Here is a 24693-nt window from a genome sequence, read left to right as displayed (position 1 = left end):
CCTTCTCCTCTCATGTAGACATGTGCAAGGCCATCTCTTCTGAAGTACCCTTGCTTCCTGAAGTAAAGCTTTTCTATGGTAAATAACTTGAGGATCTGTTAAACTCTTAAGGTTTTGGTATTTCTTTCACAGACTTTCAAGCCAACTTTACTCAAGGTTGTATCATTGGTTGACCACACTTTTTATCTTGTCTTATGTCACTACTTACAGGTTTTAGAGAGAAAAAGGGTTAACGAGTCTACGGAGACATAATATGAGGTGCACTCTGGAAAAAATCTAAGATAAATGAACTTTAAAATAATGCTATTTTTGCACACCAATATGGTCTCCAGTATGATGAGGTCCTGACAGTAATCTTCACTTTGGCTTCAACTTCCTTCTGCTCTGAAATTCATCTTGTTTTCCTCACCTAAATTTTTCTCAATAGAAAGTTCTAGGAGAAATGCTTGGTTGAAAGGAAGAAACTTCTCTTGAAACAGGGAAAGGAGTCAGGAGATCTCAGTTATAACACTGGGTCAATGACTTCCTGTGTGACCTTTGGCAAATCAATTAACATATCTTTTCTTTTTTTTTTTTTTTTTTTATCTTTGAGACAGAGTCTCGCTCTGTTGCCCAGGCTGGAGTGCAGTGGCGCGATCTTGGCTCACTGCAAGCTCCGCCTTCTGGGTTCACACTATTCTCCTGCCTCACCCTCCCGAGTAGCTGGGATTACAGGCGCCGACACTATGCCCGGCTAATTTTTTTTGTTTTGTTTTTTTTCAATAGAGATGGGGTTTCACAGTGTTAGCCAAGATGGTCTTAATCTCCTGACCTTGTGATCCGCCTGCCTCGGCCTCCCAAAGTGCTGGGATTACAGGCATGAGCCACCGTGCCTGGCCCAATTAACATATCTTTTCTAGAGAGTTGCATGTAAAGTATTTGAGATGTATAACAATCAGTACAAATATGAGGTATTATCATTATTTATTGATATCTCACGAGGAGTACTCAAGAAAGTAGAACTATAATGAAACTAAGATATATAAACTATATTTACATATGAGAATTCAGAAGTGTAAAACCTGAGAAAAAGTGGATAAGAGTTTTTCTCTATCATCTTAAGCAAGAAATTTAACACCTTATATCCTTTCCTCAAAATCCAGTCCTTGCAGTCCTTTTAGTAGAATCTGTACATCCTGTATGTTGACAGAAAGAGTCAGAGCTCCTGGAAAATCAAGAATGGTAGATGTGCCCCTACAATGATACAGAAAGCAGTTTAAAGCAAAGGTATATGAATGATGCTAGCAATACCTGCTACCCTCGTGGGTTCTTGACTTGTCGTGGGAACAAAAACGTGGCACTGCATTAATGCTTAAAGATTGGTCTTGTTGGAGGTATTTGAACCAGAGCAGCTCCATTTTGATTAGGGGCTGGGTAAAACAAGGCTGAGACCTACTGGGTTGCATTCCCAGGAGTTTAGGCATTCTTAGTTATAGGATGAAACAGGAGGTCAACAAGATGCAGGTCACAATGGCCTTGCTGATAAAACAGAATGCAGTAAAGAAGCCAGCCAAAACCCACCTCAACCGAGATGGCCACAAAAGTGACCGCTGGTCATCCTCACTGCTCATTATACGCTAATTATAAGGCATTAGCATGCTAAGAGACACGCCCATCAGTGTCGTGACAGTTTACAAATGCCACAGCAACATCTGCAAGTTACCCTATGTGGTCTTAAAAGGGGTGGAAATTTCACTTCCCAATCTTTTCCCAGAAAACTCATGAATAATCCACCCCTTGTTTAGCATATAATCAAGAAATAACTGTAAGTCTACTCAGTCTAGTAGCCCACACTGTTCCTCTGCCTATGGAGCAGCCATTCCTTTATTCCTTTACTTTCTTAGTAAACGTGCTTTCACTTTATGGACTCACTCTGAATTATTTCTTGAGCAATGTCCAAGAACCCTCTCTTGGGGTCTGGGTTGGGACCCCTTTCCAGTAACATCTTCCTGGAAACCATGAAGAGACTATACTGAGGAAAATTCTATGGACCCAAAGGAAATAGACTATAGCACTGCCAATTGGGCAACTTTAGGTAAGGGGCGGGATATGTTTTGCCCAGGCAAAGGATCAGATTGGGTTAGAGGTCGAACTTAGGAGACTATCTCCTAAGATAGAGAGGGTTAAGGTCCCTCCTAATAAAAGGCAAGGATGCTTAATGGAACTTGAGTTTGAGGCCCAATTTAGAAAGGTTAGAGTCCTTCCGAAGATTTAGGGGTTAGAGGCTCCTCTCAGTAAAGTCCTTCTTGGTTAAAAGTGGATTTAACACTATGGGATGTTAACTGCTATTCTCTTTGGATTAATCTGCCTTGCACTCTTTGCTGACAGCCATGGGTGACAGGATTAGGCATGTACAGGATCACCAGACATGGGGAGCTTTTTTCTCCCCAAAGGGGGAAACTTGAGAGCTGATGGGACTGCTAGAAAACATCCTTCACTACTGACAAGTGGCCACCTGGGTCTTTCTCTAGTCTCCCTGAGCTCCTTGGCTTCCCCACCCCACCGTAGGCAACACTTTTATCCCTTCCTGTTCCTCTTTCTGTACAAACCAGTTGCAGGAATGGTAGAAATCACCAGCTCTTGCAACATTTTGATTAATGAGTAAAAGGATTCACGATGCTTGTCTTAACGCTGTAGCGAATCTGGTGTATTTTGTGGTTGAATTTGTCTTTCTGTGTTATTCAGTCATAAAGGGGAGGTACCTTGGGATAGAACACAGGCTTAGGACTCCATAAGCTGGATAGGGTTTCTCTCTCATCTTGTTTTACATCCTTGGGAGCTTGACCTTGTAACCACGTGGCAGTACTTTCTCTTAGTCTCTGCCATCCAGAGGACAGCAATTTTGGAGTTTATGACATAGTTAGCTCTAAAAATTGTTTTGAGCGGTTAAATCCTTCATTGGCTCAAAACTGTCTGCTCTAGGCCCTTTCTGGGAAGGCAATGGAAACTTCCCAATGCTGTAGCTTAGTAGTTAAGGTTGTGTCTTTTCACAGTGGCATCCCTGGTTCGGGGTTTAATTTCTGGTTTAGGGAATTAGTACTTTCTGGTTGATATTTGTGTGATCTTTGCCATTTGTTGATTTTATTCCCCTCCATGAACAACTTCTATCTTCCCTTCTTGAATCTTCCTTTCTCCAAGCTACCTTGTAGACTCTAAATCTTGTAAAAACTGCTAACCATCTCTTTTAAAATACTGGTACACTTGTGATTAAGTCATAACCTTAGTGAAGGCTTACCGGTTTCATCTGGGAGGTTACTTTTGGTAGAGTTTAAAAGCCAGAAAAATGGATTGTTTGGCCTGGCTAAAGTCAGGTAATAAGAGATTTAAGAGGATTTTTAAAGTGCTGTGGTTAAAAGTCAGCTTTAATTAAAAGCAGATATATGAGCTATATGTATATTTAAAAGGTCTTTATAATTTTTCTCTTCTTGGATCTTATTTCTCTGAGGAAAAAAAAATTTTTTCTTCTCAGTTGACTGAATTGTTGATAGGGTTTGGCTATGTCCCCATCCAAATCTCCTCTTGTAGCTCCCATAATTCCCATGTGTTGTGGGAGGGACACAGTAGGAGATAACTGAATTATGGGGGTGGATCTTTGCCATGCTGTTCTTGTGATACTGAATAAGTCTCGTGAGACCTGAGAGTTTTAAAAGTAGGAGTTTCCCTGCACAGGTTCTGTCTCTGCCTGCCGCCTACGTGAGACATGGCTTGCTCCTCCTCGCCTTCCGCCATGATTGTGAGGCCTCCCCAGCCACATGGAATTGTAAGTCCATTAAAGCTCTTCTTTTGTAAATCGTCGAGTCTCAGGTTTGTCTTTATCAGCAGCGTGAAAATGGATGAATACAGGGCCGGGCGCAGTGGCTCACGTCTGTAATCCCAGCACTTTGGGAGGCCAAGGAGGGCGGATCATGAGGTCAGGAGATAGAGACCATCTGGCTAACATGGTGAAATCCGTCTCTACTAAGAATACAAAAAATTGGGCGAGGTGGTGGGCGCCTATAGTCCCAGCTACTCGGGAGGCTTAGGCAGGAGAATGGTGTGAACCTGGGAGGCGGAACTTGGAGTGAGCCAAGATCACATCACTGCACTCCAGCCTGGGCAACTCTGTCTCAAAAAAAAAAAAAAAAGAAAAGAAAAGAAAAAAGAAAAAAAAAATGGATGAATACAATTACTTTTCTCCATTTTGTCTTCTTGCCACTCTTGATATACATGAGGTGATCTAAAACAATTTCTAACAGCCTGGGAGTCCTTGGGGAAAGCAGAGGAGTTGCCACAGATCCTGTTTTGGAAAAAAGCTTCTGTTTTCCTTATGAAACCACTGGAATTGAAAGGGGATAAATAAATCCCTCTCAAAATCGAATGCTGTGTTTCATTTTGTATTGTGTTATCTGATGGTTTTGACTTTTGTGGGTATCAGAAATTACTTCTCATTATGAGAGAGCTTTGGTTTGTAATAACTAGGAAACATACTTTTAGGGATGGCTAACGGAAGTTATGGGGGGAGGATACTCGGCTCTTTGCATGTTTGTATCAGAGAAGTATACTCTTGGCCACCTGGAAGATATGGAAGTGTCCCCATTGCCACACTGAGAGATAAGAGTCCCAAAGGATGTGGACTGATTTCCTCTTTTTGGAGATTCAACATCTGGTATAAAAATGGGACCCTTAATTTTTTTAAATCTGTTTTGCCTTCCAGCTATGCCTGCCTGTTAGGCTCTAGAAATTACATGCTTTCCTGGCCCTCTTCCTCAAAGGGCTCCTCCCTGAAGCCAGTAATTCAATTAAGAAACTTAAAAACTGGCAAATGAAAAATCTTACAACTACTGGATCTTCTGTCTGTTGTGTATTCGTATGTGTTGTATGTGTAATGTTTATATATGAAAGAGCTCTGATTAATTGGTTTAAAAATAATAAGCACTTAAATCAAATATTTTGTCAGAAAAATAAAAACTGTAAGGCTTTTTAGTTCATGTAACTTTAGTAAGCTTTGGGAAATAAAGACAGTTTTAAAGATTATTGGTAAAATAAAAACGTCTTCCAAACTTACATATTTGGTCTAAATTAGGCAGATAAGATATTAGATTTACTAAATGCTTTAAGGTCATAAACTGCTTATTTGACTTCTGAAAATTGTTTGGTGTACCTGCTTTAGAGACATTAGATTCTAGATAAGGCCTGGGGATATGTAGAATTCACCATGCCCCCTGGCTATGCTGGAGAGAATCAGATCTTATCTTGTACTTCTGTCTGGTGTCCTAAGCTTCACACCTAGTACCTAATTAAAATGACTTACTTACCAGGTTTTTCACCAAAAATAAAAGTTGCTAAGAGTTAACATTGTAACATATAATTGAGACAACCGGAAAAACAGGTTTTTTTTTGTTTTTTTTTTTTTTTTTTTTTTTTGTTTTTTTTTGTTTTTGAGACGGAGTCTTGCTCTGTCGCCCGGGCTGGAGTGCAGTGGCCGGTTCTCAGCTCACTGCAAGCTCCGCCTCCCGGGTTTATGCCATTCTCCTGCCTCAGCCTCTGAGTAGCTGGGACTACAGGCGCCCGCCACCTCGCCTGGCTAGTTTTTTGTATTTTTTAGTAGAGACGGGGTTTCACTGTGTTAGCCAGGATGTTCTCAATCTCCTGACCTCGTGATCCGCCCGTCTCGGCCTCCCAAAGTGCTGGGATTACAGGCTTGAGCCACCGCGCCCGGCGAAAAACAGTTTTAACATGCAAGGTGTGTAAGGAAAGTGAAATGTGTTTTTGGTAAAAGATTATAAGAAGGCATGGGAATGTGAATTTTTTTTTAGCCTGGTTTAGAAGGCTAAGGGGTTGTAAGTATTCTTTATCCTGAAAGTTTGAGCAAATTGTGGAAGATCTGTGAAAAATTAATCTTGTGAAGGAAATTCTGTGTGAACATATTGGCTAAAGTTAAAGGGGTCTTATTCAGTTTTTATGTAAATTGAACATTGGAATAAAAGCACAACAGGGTGTTCTTAGAGCACTGATCTGCTCCTTTTAAAGAGTTTAAAAAGGCTTATGGGAATCTTACCTTTTGGTGTAACTGCTTAAGATTGAATAGATTTGTCTATAAGGTTTTATTAAGAATTGGGATTGATATTAACAGTACACTAATGCAAAGGGTAAAATCTGGCTTTCTCTCTTGAATAAGATTTTTGTGTAATATTTTTAAAAATGAAACTCTGTTTGCCTTTTGACTAAACTATAAGAAAAAGACAGGAAGGAAAAGAGGCATTGTGTGGAAAGCTGTCTTCCCTGTATTAATAAGTAAAGTTTTTTGTCTTTTCAAAATTTTTGAGTTATCATTTTGGCTAAATGAACGACTTATGGTGACCTGAGATTCTATGTTTGTAATATCAAGTGCTTAAACCTTCGATATTTGACAAACTTTCTAAAATCAAATGATTAATTATGTCTTTTTCTGACCTAATTAATCTTTTCATATTAGGTCCCCTAAAGTCCAGAAGAGCCGTATTTGGCTTAATGTGGTATAGAAATCTATAGAAATCATACAGGAAGCATTATAAAATATAAAATTATGTTTGACTTTCTTTGGGCTGTATTTGAATAAATATGTTCTTGGTTATGTGTTCCAAAATTATGGGAAGCTCCTATAATTCTAATATAACTTAGTGTATTGTTAGTAATTATAATTGTTACGTAATATTATTGTGTGCCATAGAGGTAACCACATTTCCTTGTCAATCATGTCTGACTGTGACTGCCCTAAGACTTTTTGTCATTCACAGACAACTGTTGTCTTGTTTTGATCCTCTTTTAAAAGTGCCTTATAATCAGCAATAGGACTTTGACAGGTGCTCTTGAATGCAGGTTTCTAATAACTTTGGAGATTGTGACATTAGGATAGAGGAGAAAACTTTCATGATTCTCATGGAGAGCTGAAATGTTCATGAATATCAAACAGAACAGGAGTTAACTGCATGGATTGAACTAATGAGGAATGACTGAAATAATCATTTTGTGACTTTTTGCTTAAAACATTGCTAATTCTTTGCTTTGTTTTTCAGAGTAGAGAAAATCTTTGAGTTTTCTATAGCTTGTGGCAATACTCCTGTAAACAAAATTTTAGAGCATATTTCTCTCTGATTTCTCCAGAATTTGGAAACTATTTGTGAGTATGCTTAATTTACGGCAATATAGTTATTTGCATAAGTGAAAAAGAATGCTTTCTTTTGCAACAGGATACAATTGAATAAACTTTTTATTACCAAGTCTTTGACTGGAATAGCGTGCTCTCCTTTAAGGAATTAAACTTGACTTATACAGCCAATAAAAGCTCCTTGGGAAAACTGGCCACATACCTCGTCTATGCAGTCCCTGTACAGGGTTCCTGACCTCTGGTAAGTGAAGAATGTCATTTTCTGATGGGCCCAGGAGCCCCAAGTTATCTTGGGACCTCAAGAGGAGGGGAATTTATCCAACTCATAGGTATTTTATGGTACAAAACCGTGGCTGAGCTCAAGGAGTTTTAAAAACTCTTAACTGAAATTCCCGATGGAATAAAGTTTCATCAGAGATAATTTAAAAAGAACCTATGTGAAAAATAATTATTCTTGCTGAACTTCATATAAATAATCAGGCCAAGTATAATACTAAAGCTTATTTTTGCAAACAAATTAGTTCTATTATGATTTGTCTTTAGTCAAAATGAGGAGATAGAAAAACTATGTTTCAAGAACTATGGTACACCTGTTGTTAGATTCTAGTTCCATCAGCTTTTAGTTTTTTTCTGCAATTTAGACTGACCCTGCTTATTCCTGTGAATCAACCAGTGATCTCTGACTGCAGCTCAGAAGAAACAAGATGGATGGGTAATATAAAAATCTGGATTAGTATTCCAATTCTGGGTAAGTACTGGAATCAGTTAGTGACCCCATATCATCTTGGTTCCAACAGTTGCTCACTTCACAAAAATCTTGTTAGTTTACTTAGGATAATTTTGTTTATTTTGCTCTACTCTTGTAGAATATATTGCTTTTGTACCCTTTGTGTAGGAATGCAGTATAAGCTTACTGATTGTTTTCTTAAATTGAACACTTATTAATATTCCAGATATTACCTTTTGTGGGAAATCAAGAGTTATGAATGACCATCTGCATATTGATGCTTTCTGACTGAGCTTCTATCTACCCTAAATACAAAAGACACTGATAGTTAGGCAGCAATATCATTGCCACTATTCAGCCTGAAGAAGTTACAGAAGATGGATCTTCATCCCTCTACAACCCTTAGGATTAAGGGTCCCCTCGTAAAGGAGAGGAGAGAAATATATTAGAGGCATTTGAACCAGAGCAGCTCCATCTTGAATAGGGATGGGGTAAAATGAGGCTGAGACCTACTGGGCTGCATTCGCAGGAGTTTAGGCATTCTTAGTTATAGAGTGAGATGGGAGGTCAGCCCAAGATACAGGTCACAAGATACGGAATGTGGTAAAGAAGCCAGCCAAAACCCACCTAAACCAAGATGGCCACAAAAGTGACCTCTGGTGGTCCTCATTGCTTATTATACACTAATTATAATGTATTAGCATGCTAAGAGACACTCCCACCAGTGTCAAGACAGTTTACAAATGTCATGGCAACATCAGGAAGTTACCCTATATGGTCTAAAAAGGGGGAACCCTCAGTTCTGGGATTTGCCCATCCCTTTCCCAGAAAACTCATGAATAGTCCACCGCTTGCTTAGCATATAATCAAGAAATAACGGTAAGTATACTCAGTCAAGTAGCCCACACCACTGCTCTGCCTATGGAGAGCATTTCTTTATTCTTTTACTTTCTTAGTAAACTTACTTTCACTTTACTCTATGGACTCGCCCTGAATTTTGTCTTGAGCAAAGTCCAAGAACCCTCTGTTAGGATCCGGATTGGAACCCCTTTCCGGTAACAGTCTGACCTTTACTTTTTGAAATGAAATACTAAAACTGTCTCAAGAAAAAAGTAATCTTCAAATCAGAACAGGAGGAGAAACATCATGAGTTTATGACCAAAATTCCAGAGGAAAATCCTGAAAAATTTTTTGCCTAATTTTTATTTACATTAAACAACAAGTATATATTAAGTATTGTTAACCATTCCTTGCTAGTCCCCATCTGTCTCCTCTAACATATTTTTGGACCTTTTCCCAGGATCCAAGTAAGAAGGCAAAATTTAGATGTTATATTCTCGATCCATATCATCGCCTCCTCCTCTTGGACAAAACCCAGACTCTTTTCACACATCGGCATGGAGCAGAGTCCAGCCAATAAACGGAGTGAAGCAATCTGCTTTGGAATCCACCCTGCTCTGCTCTTCCTTAACTGACATTTGTGTTTTACACAAACTTCCTCAATACTGGTTTTGATTCCCACTATTACCTAGTACAGTTTATTGCACGTGGTTATAACAGCAAACATTTGTACTGTGGTAGTCGTGTGTTAGGCACTCTTCCAAGCACTTCACAAATATTTAGTCATTTAATTCTACCAGATGAAGAAACTGGGGCACAGAGAGGTTAAGTAAGTTGCTCCAGATCACACAGCTAGTAAGCACTGAAGATGGATTCCAACCCAGATCATTTGGCTTTAGAATCCATGTTCTTAAAATCTGTCCTATACTGTTTCTCCAGTAAATTCTCAAAAACTAGTTTTTTTTGTAAAATTAGAATTATCTTTAATATTACTTGTTTTTTAAATTGAGATATAATTCATATACCATAACATTTACCCTTTTAATGTGTGCAATTTAGTGGTTTTATTATAGTCACAAAAGTATGCAACCATCACCACTATCTTATTTTAGAATATTTCCATTACCCCAGAAAGAAACTCCTACCCAATAGCAGTCATACCCTACTGCTCCCTTCCCCAGCCCCGGGGATTCATGAATTATTTTCTGTCTTTATGGATTCGCCTATTCAGGACATTTCATATAAATCGACTCATACAGTATGTGGACTTTTGTAACTGGCTGGCTTCTTTTGCTTGCAAATGTTTTCAAAGATGATCCATGTTGTAGCATGAAAGAGTACTTCATTCCTTTTTGAGGCTAAATAATACTGCATTGTATGGATATACACAGAGATTTTGTTTAGCCATTTATCAGTGGGTGGGCATTTGGATAGTTTTCACTTTTTCACATTTATATAAAATGCTGCTGTGGACATTCACATACAAGTTTCTGTGTGGACATGTTTACATTTTTCTTTGGTATATATGTAGGAGTGAAATTGTTGACATGGTAACTCTATGTTTAAATTTTGAGCAACTGACAACTGTCTTTTAAAGTGACTGCATCACTTTATACTCCCACCAGTAATTTATAAGGAGTCCAGTGTCTCCACATCCTTAACAAACACTTCTTGCTTTTTGTCTTTCTTACTGTAACCCAAATAGTTGGTGTGAAATGATATCTCATTGTGGTTTTGATTTGCATTTTGATGCTGAACATTTCTCATATGCTCATTGGCCATTTGTATATCTTCTTTGAAGAAATGTACATTCAACTCCTTTACCATTTTTTTTGGTTGGACAATTTGTCTTTTTATTGTATAAGTACCCAGTACATATTCCAGAAACTAAACCCTTATTAGATACATCACATGCAATATTTTCTTCCATGCTGTTATGCTGTCTTTTCACTGTTGATAATGGCCTTTGAAGCATAATAGTTTCTAATTTTGACAATTTTGTGTTTGATTGCTAGTGCTTTTGATGTGTGTTTAAGAAACCATTGCCAGGCCGGGCGCGGTGGCTCAAGCCTGTAATCCCAGCACTTTGGGAGGCTGACATGGGTGGATCACGAGGGCAGGAGATCGAGACCATCCTGGCAGACACGGTGAAACCCCGTCTCTACTAAAAAATACAAAAAAACTAGCCGGGCAAGGTGGTGGGCGCCTGTAGTCCCAGCTACTCGGGAGGCTGAGGCAGGAGAATGGAGTGAACCCTGGAGGCGGAACTTGCAGTGAGCCGAGATCGTGCCACTGCACTCCAGCCTGGGCGACAGAGCGAGACTCCATCTCAAAAAAAAAAAAAAAAAAAAAAAAAAGAACCATTGCCTAACCAATATCACAAAGATTTACACTTACGTTTTTCCTAATAATTTCATAGTTTTAGTTCTTACATTCAGGCCTTTGGTTCATTTTGAATTAGAGGTAAAGGTCCAACTTCATTCTTTTGCATGTGAATATCCAGTTGTCCCAGCACAATTTGTTAAAAACACTCGTTTTCTGCTCTTTATTATTATTAAAGATAGTCTTTTTCAGGCTTATTATTATTAGAGAAAATGTCTCCCTTTGTCCCCCAGGCTGGAGTGCAATGGTGTGATCAGAGCTCATTGCAGCCTCAAGCTCTGGACTCAAGGGATTCCCTCTGCCTCAGCCTCGCAAGTAGCTGGGATTACAGGCGCGTGCCACAGCACGCAGCCCACGCAGTCTTGATTACTGTAGATTTGTCATAAGTTTTAATATCATTAAGTGTGGCTGGGCGCGGTGGCTCACCCCTGTAATCCCAGCATTTTGGGAGGGCGAGGCGGGCGGATCACGAGGTCAGGAGATCCAGACCACAGTGAAACCCCATCTCTACTAAAAATACAGAATGAGCGGGGCACAGTGGCGGGCGCCTGTAGTCCCAGCTACTCGGGAGGCTGAAGCAGGAGAATGGCGTGAACCCGGGAGGCAGAGCTTGCAGTGAGCTGAGATCGCGCCACCGCACTCCAGCCTGGGTGACAGAGTCTCAAAAAAAAAAAAAAAAAAAAAAAAAAAAAAAAAAAAAAAAATCACTGTGTGATTCCTCCAACTTTGTTCTTTTTCAAGACTGTTTTGGCTATTCTGAGTCCCTTGTGTTCTCATAAATTTTAGAATCACTTTGACCATTTCGGAAACAAAACAAAAACAAAAACAAAAACGGGTGGAATTTTGATAGCGATGATGTTGAGTATGTAGATCAGTTTGGGGAGTACCACTATCTTAACAGTATGAAGTCATCCCATTGAAGAAAACAATATGTCTTTCCATTCATTTAGGTCTTCTTTAGCTTCTTTCATGGATATTTGGGATATTTTGCAGTTTTTCGTATACAAGTAACATTTGTTGATAATAAACTTTATAGTTCCATGGCCTCTAAAGGTTAAACCAGAATTTGTGTGCGATTTGGTGAGACCACAGAATGTTCTGTTTCTGGAAGAATCTGTTCTAGGACAGGTCGGGCGACAAATGCCTCCCAGAGACTGGCCAGAAACGCATTCTATGTGAAGTAGCATGGTGTAATACAGTGCCACTATTGATCCTTCTCATACCTGGGATAAGTAGACAGACTATAGGGCACTACATTCTATAGTTGTCTTGATGTCAGAACCCAGCTCATTTTCCCCTGAGAGCCCACAGGGGATGATCTAAATTTCTCAGGTTGTCATGAATTGCAGGGACGAGAGACTGTGTCCAAAGAATCTGCATCCCTAACTTCCTATTAACATAACTACTTCTATTTATCCATCCTCCTACAGAGACCACCGCTCCCTAGGCACCAAAAATATGTCTGATTGAGATTTAAGTAAAAGCCCAGAAAGATGCAGCCCCCAATATCCCTGCTAAACCCTAAACTCAGGTGTAAAGATGCTAGTACATCTAGCACAGAACAGAGAGTTCTATGCCAAGGATCAATGAACTTCTTTTTGTGAGCAATCTATCTCACACACTATCTGAATATTTATAAACCCACAACCTGTCACTAGTTATGTCTTGTTGATACTGTCAAATTTGTGTTGTCTGTCTGTTTGTAGATATCCTAAGGTCACACTTTTACGACCTTAGTTCAAGTGAGCCTGACTCTATTTCCTAGTAAATGTTAACGAATTAAGAATAATTCATTTTAATGTTAGCCCCCCAAAAAAGGAGACCTACAAAAAATGATTTTGGTGTGGGAGGGGAGATTATAATTGTAGTTTTAAATCACATTTGGTTTACCTACATTTCTTTTTTTCTAATGCTGTAAAACTGGAGTATTTTTCAAAATTATTTTTGTAATAGAAAACCATTTCACAATAATTCATGGATATTTTACCAACTTCATATTGCATGTGGAAACTAAGTTTAAGTGAAAAGGTGACTTGCATAAGTCAGAAAATGAATCAGAGATCTAATCAGATGTGGGACCTTCCAATCATGAATCCATTATTAGACTGTCTCTAAGTATGAAACATGGGTGAGGAAAAGAGACAGAGAGTGAAATCAAGGTCATTTGGGGTTATGGGAACCACCTGGGCTTCAAGAAAGACTGCAAACACAGCAGGTTCAATTCTCAGTGTCAGAAAGCCATGCCGTTCACACACTGTAAATGAGGTAACCATCCCATACCTTCTGTACCACTATAATCACACCTCCCTGTTACAGAAACAAAAAACATAAGAACAGCAACTCTGTTGTCTCTTTCTTGATCTCTTTGACAAATACACTATGAAATACAGCAGATGCTTCACAAATGCCAAAGAATGCCCTATGTGTACAATAACAAGGGTGCTTTGAAAGCAACAACAAAAACCTAACTTCCAAATTTACTGTTGGGGGAACTAAGGTACAGAGTTCAGATACCTCCCAATAGTTAATTAGCACCTAAGCATTGTATGTTGGCATCTCTATCTGGTGCTCTTCCTGCTACAATTTCCCACCCTTCATACGGCTGACTGGATATTCCATCTATTTTTTTCAGTTGAGTTTTGTAGGGATGAGACTGAGGAAGAAGACGCTGGCCCTTGCAATTCACAATATGCATACACTTTCATAGTTTCTTCTGGGCCTTTGGGATGCACATGTATCCAGACTAGCCTCTGCCAATCTCTACCAGATACATGAAGGCTACAATATTTATATCTCAGTTGTGTTTTCATTGATGGGGCTTTAAGAATATTCTAATTAATACTCTGCTTCTTTTTTCTTCCTCAGCCAAAACTCGCTCTGACTTATACTGAGATATCAGCCCCAAGGAAAGTTAAAGGAGTCAGGCCTTGAGCACTGTGAGGAAAGACCACAGAAGTAGGAGTCAGGGAAGCCATGTGGTTTCACATCAGATGGGCTGGATTTGTGGAATTGGAGAATAAGTCTTATAGAATAAATGTGACCACAAGGAGGTCAGTATCAATTTTCAGCATTCCAGTTTCCTCTCTCCTCCTTCCTTGAATCATAAGCCAAACCTGTTCATTCTACTACTAAAACAAGTCCTTTCTTGCTATTATAGCTTCTAACTGGCCAGAAGTGGTACTAAATTTGGGCCCAGGATGAAGAGGTGTCAAAGAGCTGCAGCCTTCACTTCTCAAGCTCAAGTGATCCTCCCATCTTAACCTCCCCAGTAGCTGGGACTACAGGCATCCACCACCACGTCCAGCTAATTTTTGTAGGTGAGGGTCAACCAGGAGCTTTTCCTATCTAGGTGAAGCCAGCCTGATCTGACTTAACCGAGACTTTGGAGAAGTTGATTCTAAGCCTTTTTTCACTGACACAAACTAGGGGTGACTTGACATACAATTGGTCCTGGTAGCTGACTATTGTCAGAAAAAAAAGTACTTGAGATCAACTTCTCTAAACATCAAATTAGCACCTTTGGCAAGTATTTTTCACCACTTATCTGGTAGCATAATATGAATATAAAGTAATCCTGTCTCCTAAAGTTGTCTAACACAAACCCTGCATTCATCTCCCACAACACAGTACATCTGGTTAAATCATTCAATGTCTGAGTGTGCAACTAAAACCAATCATTTCAAGGCTTTTTCCAGAAAGGCATCTGACTTCATATGTGGATATTACATGTTGATATGGTTTGGCTCTATGTCTTCACCCAGATCTCATCTCAAATTGTAATCCCCATAATCCCCCCATGTCCAGGGAAGGACCCGGTGGGGGGTGATTGGATCATGGGGGTGGTTTCCCCCATGCTGTTCTCGTGATAGTGAATAAGTTCTCACGAGATCTGATGGTTTTATAAGGGGCTCTTCCCCCTTTGCTTCCTTCACATGCTTTCTCTCGCCTGCCACCTCTTCTGTAAGAGGTGTAAGACGTGCCTGCTTCCTCTTCTGCCATGGTTATAAGTTTCCTGAGGCCTCCCCAGCCATGAGGAACTATGAGTCAATTAAACCTCTTTTCTTTATAAATTACCCAGTCTTGGCTAATTTATAGCAGTGTGAGAAAGGACTAATACACATGTATATTACTGTGATTTTTCTATAACCACAATGTATAGTTTGAAATACATTTTTTTGCCTTAAACCTTTGGCATCCACTACTGTGTCCTTACTAGAATTCTAACTTAGCCTAGAATTATATACATATAATACTTTTAATTTAGATCAATATTCTAAAACTACCATATTTCTATATATTGTTATCTAACAATTTTTGAAAATACCCTTAAATGTATAAAGATGCGGCTAGTTATTGAGGTTATAAAAGGTTAACAGCTACAGAGGAAAAAAACTAAAGCAGGTTTCCTTTTCATTTTTTATTTTGGCCAGTAATTTAAAGCATAAAAGTATAAATTTTGGGTCATAAAAGTTAAAACACTACCTTTGATTTGCTCTGACCATGGCAACTGTTAAGAATTAGCGGTCAGCTGGCCTCCACGGCTCACTTCTGCAATCCTAGCATTTTGGAAGATGAAGGCATGAGGATCACTTGAGGCCAGGAGTTCCAGGCCAGCCTGGTTAGCCAGGCTCTTCAGCAAGACCCTGTCTCTTAAAAAAAAAAAAAAATACAAAAATTAGCTGGACATGGTGGTGCACGCCTGTAGTCCCAGCTGCTGGGGAAGTTGAGATGGGAGGATCACCTGAGTCTGAGAGGTCAGGGCTGCAGCAAGCTGTGATCATCCCACTGCCCTCCAGCCTGGGCAACAGAGTGAGACTCCGTCTCAAAAAACAAAACAAAACAAATTAACTGTCGATATTCCTTGTTGTCACTATGCCAAGAAGGGTTATTGTGAAAGAGAAATATGAGAAAACTGATTGAGATGGCTTTCAGGGAAGCACATAATACTCAGAAGCTTGGATACGACCTAGACTGCTGGGGGCTAAGGAAAGAGTGATCATCAGGAAATGTTCATGTTTCCTGAAGACTCACCCTTAGGAGGTAGTACTCACAATGTGATAGGGCTGAACTCTAACGGCCCAATTCAGCAGAAGGTATAGGGAGGAAAAGCTAGTGAGGAAGGCCACCTGGGCTGAGGAGGGTTCTGCAGGAAATGAGGTCTTAAGCCAACGGATGGATAGAAACCCCTTACTCCATCCCCATTATCCTTTCCCTATCCAGAAGTTACCATCTCCTCTAAACTCTAAACTATCTTATTATTATTCTGGTCAGAAATCTCAAAGAAATTCTGCAAAGTTCAAAAATAAAAGACTTCTTTTTTTTTTTTTAACCTGGAAGAATCTCCAGCAATTTCCCAGTCAACCTCTACCCTTCATTTTTAAAAGGAATAAAAATAATAATCAAACAACTAAGGACCCCTGAGGTAGACGCCTTGTAGTTTGCTCACAAAGACAGAGCTTAAAACAGATTTCAGGTCCCCTGGACTGAGAGAGGACTCTATCCACTCTACACTGATGTCTGTGTAATTAGTTGCTGCTGCTGCTGCTTCTACTTCTTCTTCTTCTTCTTCTTTTTTTTTTTTTTTTTTTTGACAGAGTTTCACTCTTGTTGCCTAGGCTGGAGTGCAGTGCAGTGGCATGATCTCAGCTTACCGCAACCTCCGCCTCCCGGGTTCAAGCTAATCTCCTGCCTCAGGCTCCCGCGTAGCTGGGATTACAGGCAGCTGCCACCATGCCTGGCTAATTTTTTTTTTTTTTTTTTTTGTATATTTAGTAGAGATGGGGTTTCACTATGTTGGCAAAGCTGCTCTCAAACTCCTGACCTCAGGTGATCCGCCCGCCTCAGCCTCCCAAAGTGCTGGGATTACAGGCGTGAGCCACTGCACCCCACCGGCCATAATTAGCTTCTTTACCTTCGTGCATATTCATTCCCTTCTACTTTCACTTTCTCCAGTTAGAAACTATGCCAAGACATGATATGCTAATACCCAACCTCCTTATTCAGTACTTAACCAGTTTGCCTATTATTATCTGTTTCTTCCCAACAAGACTGTAATTTCCTGGAGAGCACAGGCAGCTTCTTTAGGTCCCTCATTAGCACAGGCCAGAAGTAGGCACAGAACACTAGCTACATCTAAATTCAGAAAGCATGTTGGAGAACTGGAGACTGGCTGAGCCTGGGCTGGTGGGGAGGACAAAAATGAAGTGGCAAAGTAAGAAGAAAAAGCATGAAATAGAGAATAAAAATTTAGGGACCGGCTATTTTGTTCACTGGTGTATCCCTAGCACCAAGAGTAGTGTCTGGCATATATCGGAATTCATATGATTGTTGAATAAATAAGTAGCTAATTCATCTATGAAAATAGATGATTAACTACAATACTAAAAGTACAAGGGGGAATGGGGAGTAGTTTTTAACAGTATATATAGCAAGCAAGTCCATGGTACCCAGGTTTCAGCTCAATAGGGACACATTTTTTGTTCCATCATTAAGCAGGTTGTTTTTCTTCAGATAAAATATTTAAAGTTCTTTGCTATCTATAAACAGCAGGCAAAACATCGAGCCTTCAGAATAAAAATAAGATAATATACTCAATAAAGAACACCACATACAAAAATCAACTCAAAATGGATTAAAGACTTAAATGTAAGATCTGACACTAAAAGTACTAGAAGAGAACATAGAGAAAAGCTCCATCATATTAGGATAGGTGAGGTTTTTTTGGACGTAAATCCAAAAGCACAGGCAACAAAAGCAAAAATAGACAAATGGGGTTACATCAAACTAAAAAATGTCTGCACAACCAAGGAAAAAATCAACAGAGTGAAGAGATAACCCATGGAATGGGAGAAACATCTGAGAAGTGATTAATGTCTGGTAAGTGATTAATATCCAAAATACATAGGGAACTAAAACAATAGGCGGAAAACAAATAATCGCATTAAAAATGAACAAAGGACCTGAATAGACATTTCTCAAAAGAAGACACACAAATGACCAACACATACGTGAAAAAATGTTCAACATTACTGATCATCAGGGAAAATGTAAGTTAAAACTACAATGAGCTATTACCTCATACCTGTTAGAATGGCTATTATCGAAAAAATGAAAAATAAGTGTTGGAGAGGATATAGGGAAAGGGGAATGTTTGCACACTGTTGGTGGGAATGTAAATTAGTACAACCATTAGGGAAAACAGTAGGAAAGTTCCTCAAAAAATTAAAAGTAAACTACTGTATGATCCAGCAATCCCACTATTGGGTATACATCCAATAGTGATTTGACTTTTGTATATGGTGTTCTTTATTGAGTACATTATCTTACTTTTATTCTGAAGGCTTAATGTTTTGCCTTCTGTGTATAGATAGCAAGAAAATGAAATCAGTATGTCTGATTTCAGACATACTGCTGTCTGCCCGCCATGTTTATTGCAGCATTGTTCACAATAGCCAAGAGATGGAATCAATGTAAATGTCCATCAATGGATAAACGAATAAAGTATAAATACATATAGTATAAACACAATGAAATATTACTCAGCCTTTTGAAAAATGGAAATTGACAACATGGATGAACCCAGGAGACATTATGTTAAGTGAAATAAACTAGGCAGAAAGAGAGAAATATCCCATGATCTCACTTATATGTAGAATCTAAAAAAGTTGAACTCATAAAAGTAGAGAATAGAAAGGTGGTTACCAGAGGTTGGGGGAATTAGAGGGGTTGGAAAGATGTCAGAGGATATGAAAGGATTCTTCCTAACAAGGAGGAATAAGCTCAAGAGATCTACTTACAACATGGTGGCTATAGTTAATAACTATGTATTGTATTCTTGAAAATTGCTAAGAGAGTAGATGTTAAGTGTTCTCATCACAAAAATATGTGAAATAATACTATGTTAATTAGCTTAATTTGACCATTCCACAATATATACATATTTCAAAACAACATGTATATGATAAATATATATATAATTTTTAATTTTTTAAAATTAAACATAAATTTTAAATATACATATAATAAAAATAAAGAATACCCAGTTGGGAAAGCTCAGGTATAGTAGGCAGAATAATGGCTTCCCAAAGATGTCCATGTCCTAATCTCCAGAACCTATGAATATGTTGATTTTTAATAGCGTTGAAATAGCGAAGGGGAATTAAGGTTACAGACGGAATGAATCAACTGACCTTAAAATAGAAAGATTACCCTGGAATACTCAGTGAGTTCAGTGCAGTTACAAGAATCCTTAAGTGTGAGAAAGGCAAAAGTGTGAGCGTCAGCATGAGAAGACATGAGAAACACTCGACCGGCCATTCCTGGTTTTGAAGATGGAGGAAGGGGCCAGGAGCCAAGTATTGTAAGCAGCCTCTAGAGACTGGAGGAGACAAGGAAATTGATTCTCCCTTAGAACCTCCAAAAGGAACCATCCATCTGGAGACGTACCCATCCATTTTTACTTCTGACCTCCAGAACTGTAAGATAAAACTTTATGTTGTGTTAAGCCACCACCTTTGTGGTAATCTGTTACAGCGGCAACAGGAAATGTATAAACTCAGGTTAAAAGAAAACAGAGCTGCAGAATCACATAACTCCTGGCAGAACTTCGGAGCACGTGTTGGTTGGGACTGGTTGTGAGGGTTTGGGAAAGGTGGGAATTAGTTTCTGCCAGAGACAACTGAAATAGATGCAATGCTCAACTAACTTGTGCATGATTAAAGACTTTAGTTGTTAATGGGTTGAACTGTAAACCCTCCCAAAATTAATATGCTGACATTCTAACCTCCAGAACTCATAATGTAACTTTATTGGGAGATGATAGTACAGAAATAATCAATTAAAATGAGGTAATTAGGATGGACCCTAATCCAATAAGACTAGTGTCCTTATAAAAAGGGGAAATTCAGGGGCAGGGCACGGTGGCTCACGCCTGTAATCCCAGCACTTTGGCAGGCCGAGGCGGGCGGATCACGAGGTCAGGAGATGGAGACTATCCTGGCTAACACAGTGAAACCTCGTCTCTACCAAAAATACAAAAAAAAAAAAAATTAGCCGGGCGTGGTGGCGGGCGCCTATAGTCCCAGCTACTCCTGAGCTCAAACTCCTGAGCTCAGGGCGATCCACCCACCACCTCCTCCCAAAGTGGTGGGGTTACAGATGTGAGCCACTGTGCCCGCAGGCATTAGATCCTCATAGGAGCGTGAACCCTATTGTGAACACCTCATGTGAGGGATATAGGTTGTGAACTCCTTATGAGAATCTAACGCCTGATGACGTGAGATGGAACAGTTTCATTCTGAAACCATCTCCCACTAACCTCATCCGACCCACCAACCTCATCCGCATCTATGAAAAAATTGTCTTGCACAAAATCAGTCCCTGGTACCTGGTGCCAAAAGCCATGTAGTTTGTAGTACGTTGTTACAGCAGCCCTAGCAAACGCATACAGTAATGGAGGCACTGAAAGAAAAAGCGTATGATTTTCATTGAAGAAATACTTCATGATGTCTCATTGAAAGACCTAGCTGCCGCCCAGCTAGCTGTCAGTGGAGACTCCGGTGTACTGAGGGGGAAAAACCGGGTAGAAAGCACAGAGTTCCGTTTCCAGGTGTATTTCAGTTGAGCTGTGCTGCACATTATAGTAACTCGACTCCTTTATTGCCACAACCACTTCCCACCCAGTGGCAAGGAAGTGTGGTCTCATAGGTATAAGAAACTCCAATGTGGAGAGGACTCATTACAGAAGGAAGCAACAATCGCATAAATGAAAGAAAGAAAGAAAGAAAGAAAGAAAGGGGACAAAGCGGGGATGAGGGGTTGATAGAGAAAAATGAAAGAGGAAAAAAGACGTTAAAAAGAAAACAGAGGTGAAACCTCGTCTCCACTAAAAATACAAAAATATTAGCCGGGCGTGGTAGTGGGCGCCTGTAATCCCAGCTACTTGGGAGGCGGAGGCAGGATAATCGCTTGGACCTGGGAGGCGGAGGTTGCAGTGAGCCGAGATCGCGCCACTGCACTCCAGCGTGGGTGAGAGAGCAAGACTCCCTCCCCCATTCTCCCCACCCCCCAAAAAAGAAAGAAAGAAAACAGAGATTCAGTCAGCAAGGGATAGCACATCACGCTGTACCCTTTTTAATCATGGTTATTGATATCTCATTTAAATATCGCAACAACCCTGGAAAGTAATTCCAGTATTTATGCTTTGCAGTTGAAGAAGCTGAAGCTGAAAGCAATGAGCCCATGGTCTGAAAGGCTATGCAGTCCTCTGACAAGTAATTCCTGTAAGTTCATTCTTTCCCTCCCCCGTCTCCTGATGTCCCCCTCTCCAGGAATAAACAGAGGTCCCCCATTCCTGGGTTTTCTCATGTTTCTCTCCGCACCAAATCTGCTGAGGCAGGTTTAGTCCCTTACCATATAAAAACACAGAAGCCAAACCCCACAAGATGCTTGTTCCGAAGAAACACAGGTTAATTCACTTGGTGATTTCTGTTTGTTCACATAAACACAAACAGCAGATCACAACCGTTCCGCTCCCAGCCTCTTTCCTTTTTCTCCCTCCCCAACTGCAAAGTCCACCCCCAGCTGCCTCGCCGCCATTCCCCTCCCACCTTCTTTACCTTCCCCGCCGCGCCCGCCCCCCATACCCCGTTCACTACCGTGTCCCTCCTGTGGTCACTCCGGTTTCAGGTGGGACCAGCCCAGTCAGAGGGGAAATAATGACCGGGTTGGGTAGGGCAAGGTGTGCCAGCCTCAAGGAAATGCTTTTCAGTCCCTCCTTCCCACTGCGGGGCGTGGCTGCCGGCAAAGGATGGAGCTCGGGCGGGCTCCCGCGAAGGGAAGTCTGCGGGCTCCGAGGTTTCCGGGACTCGCCACACGCGAGCCACAGGAAACCTCTGCTGAAACTGTAAAAGCTGGACTTGTTGCTGATCTATAGTGATCGTTAGATGCCAGGTATCACGGAGACTCCAGTCCAGGTGAAAACGGAGTCACGATACAGGGCAACAGCGCCACCTCACGGCCGGCCCCAAAGCAGCGGCCTCCATTGGCGCCTAAAAATAGTCAGGATTCACATTCAGGTGGATTATTCTGCGCCAGGAACGTTCTCCACCTGAAGGCTTTGCCGGGGTGTTCCAAGGTAATACTGACGGGCCGGGAGTGGTGGCTCACGCCTGTAATCCCAGAATTTTGAGAAGCCAAGGCGGGTGGATCACCTGTGGTCAGGAGATCGAGACCAGCCTGGCCAACATGGTGAAACCCCGTCTCTACTAAAAATCCAAAAATTATCCGGGCGTGATGGCGGGCGCCTATAATCCCAGCTACTCAGGAGGCTGAAGCAGGAGACTCGTTTGAACCCAGGAGGCAGAGATTGCATAGAGCCGAGATTGTGCCACTGCATTGCAGCCTGAGCGACAGAGCAAGGCTTCGTCTGAAAAAAAAAAAAAAAAAAAAAAAAAAAAAAAGATAGTACTGATCACTGCGGAGACGTGGGGGAACCTATAAGGAATTAATGGGAATTAAAATCCCAATATTACGTAATTGATCATTCATTTAGAGCGCGCGCGCACACACACACGTATATCTATATGTATGTGTATATGTATATGTATGTGTATATGTATATGTATATGTATATGTATATGTATATGTATATGTGTGTGTGTGTATCCCATTATGTCCTGGGTTCTCCTCTGGCGAAACAGTGAACAAATAAGTTATGTTACCTGCCCACATGGAAACTAAAATAATAGAAAATACTTAAGACAATAGATAGCTGAAGGAATTCTGTTAGATATTAACACCTAATACAAATTCTATTAAAGAAATATGGGTCATAGGAAACTTGAATATGTCACCAGTTTGTTCAGCATTGAACGCATACGAAACACAAACTGACATTCATTAGAGCAAAAAGAACTTGGGTGCAATGTAATGTGGAATATTTAGGATTGAGATATGTCAATTCTCTAGAGCTTTCTCTATTGGCATTTTCATTTCCTTTAGGGCTTTTTAAAAACAGGATGAATTGTACTTAATGCCACTGAACTGTTCATTTTTAAATGGCTAATGGTTGATTTTATGCTATGTGAATTTTACCTCAAAAGGAGAGAGTAAGACATCTCATCAGTTAGTTGTTCTTTCCATCCTTTGTGTCATAAGTGATAAATCAAAGCCAAATGAACTCTTTGGAACTTCATATGATGTAATTTTCTACTCTACCTCCCCAAGCATGCTCCTTGATGACAGATAAAGTGGTTTACTCATTTTTTAAATTTCTGCAGTGTATTGCTAGATACTCATTCTGATGCACAGAATTTTGTTTAAAATCTTGTTACTGTTATGGTAATAGAGGTTATAACCTCTAGGATTAAAAAATATATATATATGGTACAGAAAGGGGAGGCAAAATTTTACTCTCCAATTTTGTTGAGCAAATCAAATAAATTATACATTAAAAACATTTCGAGATAGAGAAAACACTGGAAATGGTAATGCCCAGACACGGAAACAAGTAAGTACCACATAGTCTGAGTTAAACAGCAGAAATACACAATGAGGTATATATGTATAGCTAGTCCCACACATTATACTCATTAATAAGATGGTTAGAATATCCATTATTTCTCTTTTCAAGTTTTCATTCCCTTGTAATTTCAATTATTACCTCCATCTCAAATTTATGAGCCTCCAACTCATTGTCAACGATGCTTTGGCTCCAGTGTTTCCACCAGCTCATTATTTCTGCCTCATTATTAATTCCGTAGGAATTTGTTGAATGCCCATTATCTCTCTGTCCAGATTAAGTACTGAACAGTAGTGGGAAGTCACACTGAAATACACATTGGAGGTCTCTTCCTTCTCCAGTTTAGTCTACATGAATCCTAACTGCCAGATCCTGCTCTCCTCTAAGCTGTTAAAGCCATCCATCCATGTGTTACTTAGTATATTCCCTCTTGTATGATTCTGCAGTCGTGAGGAAGGAATCTATTGGTTTAGTGGGGTGGAATCTATTTACAGAAGGCATGGAGGAATTCCTGGAAAGTCATTCATTATAAGAAAAAAGCAAATCAAAGCACAAAGGTATTTTCCACTAACAAGAATAGCTTGGGGTTCAGCATTGTGTCTGCATCTCAATGTCCTTTGGCCAAGCCCTTATGAAATTTAACAGAGTCCTAGTGAGAGGGGACTCTAAGTACAACTGGTAGAGTTATTTCACAGAAAAATACAACAGCAACAATAAAACTGTATGAGACCTTGTGTACACAAGGTAGCTTTGCTCTGGAACTGTTTTCAACGGAATATAACACAAAAGCGAGGCAGGCGAATTCTTCCAACTTTATCTGGAAATGCAGCTCAACTTTCACAAAAGGGCAAGCAGTGGCTACTAGTGGGAGGTAGCTCCACATGGGCCTGAGGCTTACCTGAAAGACTTAAACTGGCACAGAGGATCAGAGTCCCTTTGATGAAAGCTATAAACAGAGTCAGCGGTAGAGTCACTGCAGCAATGCCTGGCATCTGAATGGAGCTTCCCAGGCATTTAGAGAACAGTAGACATCACCAGAGGAAATCTAAGACAAGAAAA

At 40.1% G+C, this 24693-nt stretch overlaps 1 protein-coding gene across 2 annotated transcripts in view; it reads right to left on the bottom strand.

Moving 5' to 3' along the window:
• Positions 1-21873, bottom strand: part of STYK1 (serine/threonine/tyrosine kinase 1) — a 55832-nt gene extending 33959 nt beyond the window's left edge. The window contains exon 1 of one of the 2 annotated variants that reach the window (XM_030939969.1): positions 21770-21873. The gene's annotated coding sequence lies outside the window, so the exon portion shown is untranslated. The remainder of the gene's footprint in view (positions 1-21769) is intronic. The other variant, XM_030939970.1, reaches the window with a different exon arrangement.
• Between the last annotated feature and the right edge of the window lie 2820 nt (positions 21874-24693).

This window comes from Rhinopithecus roxellana, chromosome 10 (genome assembly GCF_007565055.1).
Source record: "Rhinopithecus roxellana isolate Shanxi Qingling chromosome 10, ASM756505v1, whole genome shotgun sequence".
In the NCBI taxonomy this organism is placed as follows: domain Eukaryota; kingdom Metazoa; phylum Chordata; class Mammalia; order Primates; family Cercopithecidae; genus Rhinopithecus; species Rhinopithecus roxellana.
Note: the sequence above shows the minus strand (reverse complement) of the source record. Positions and strands in the feature narration are given on the sequence as shown.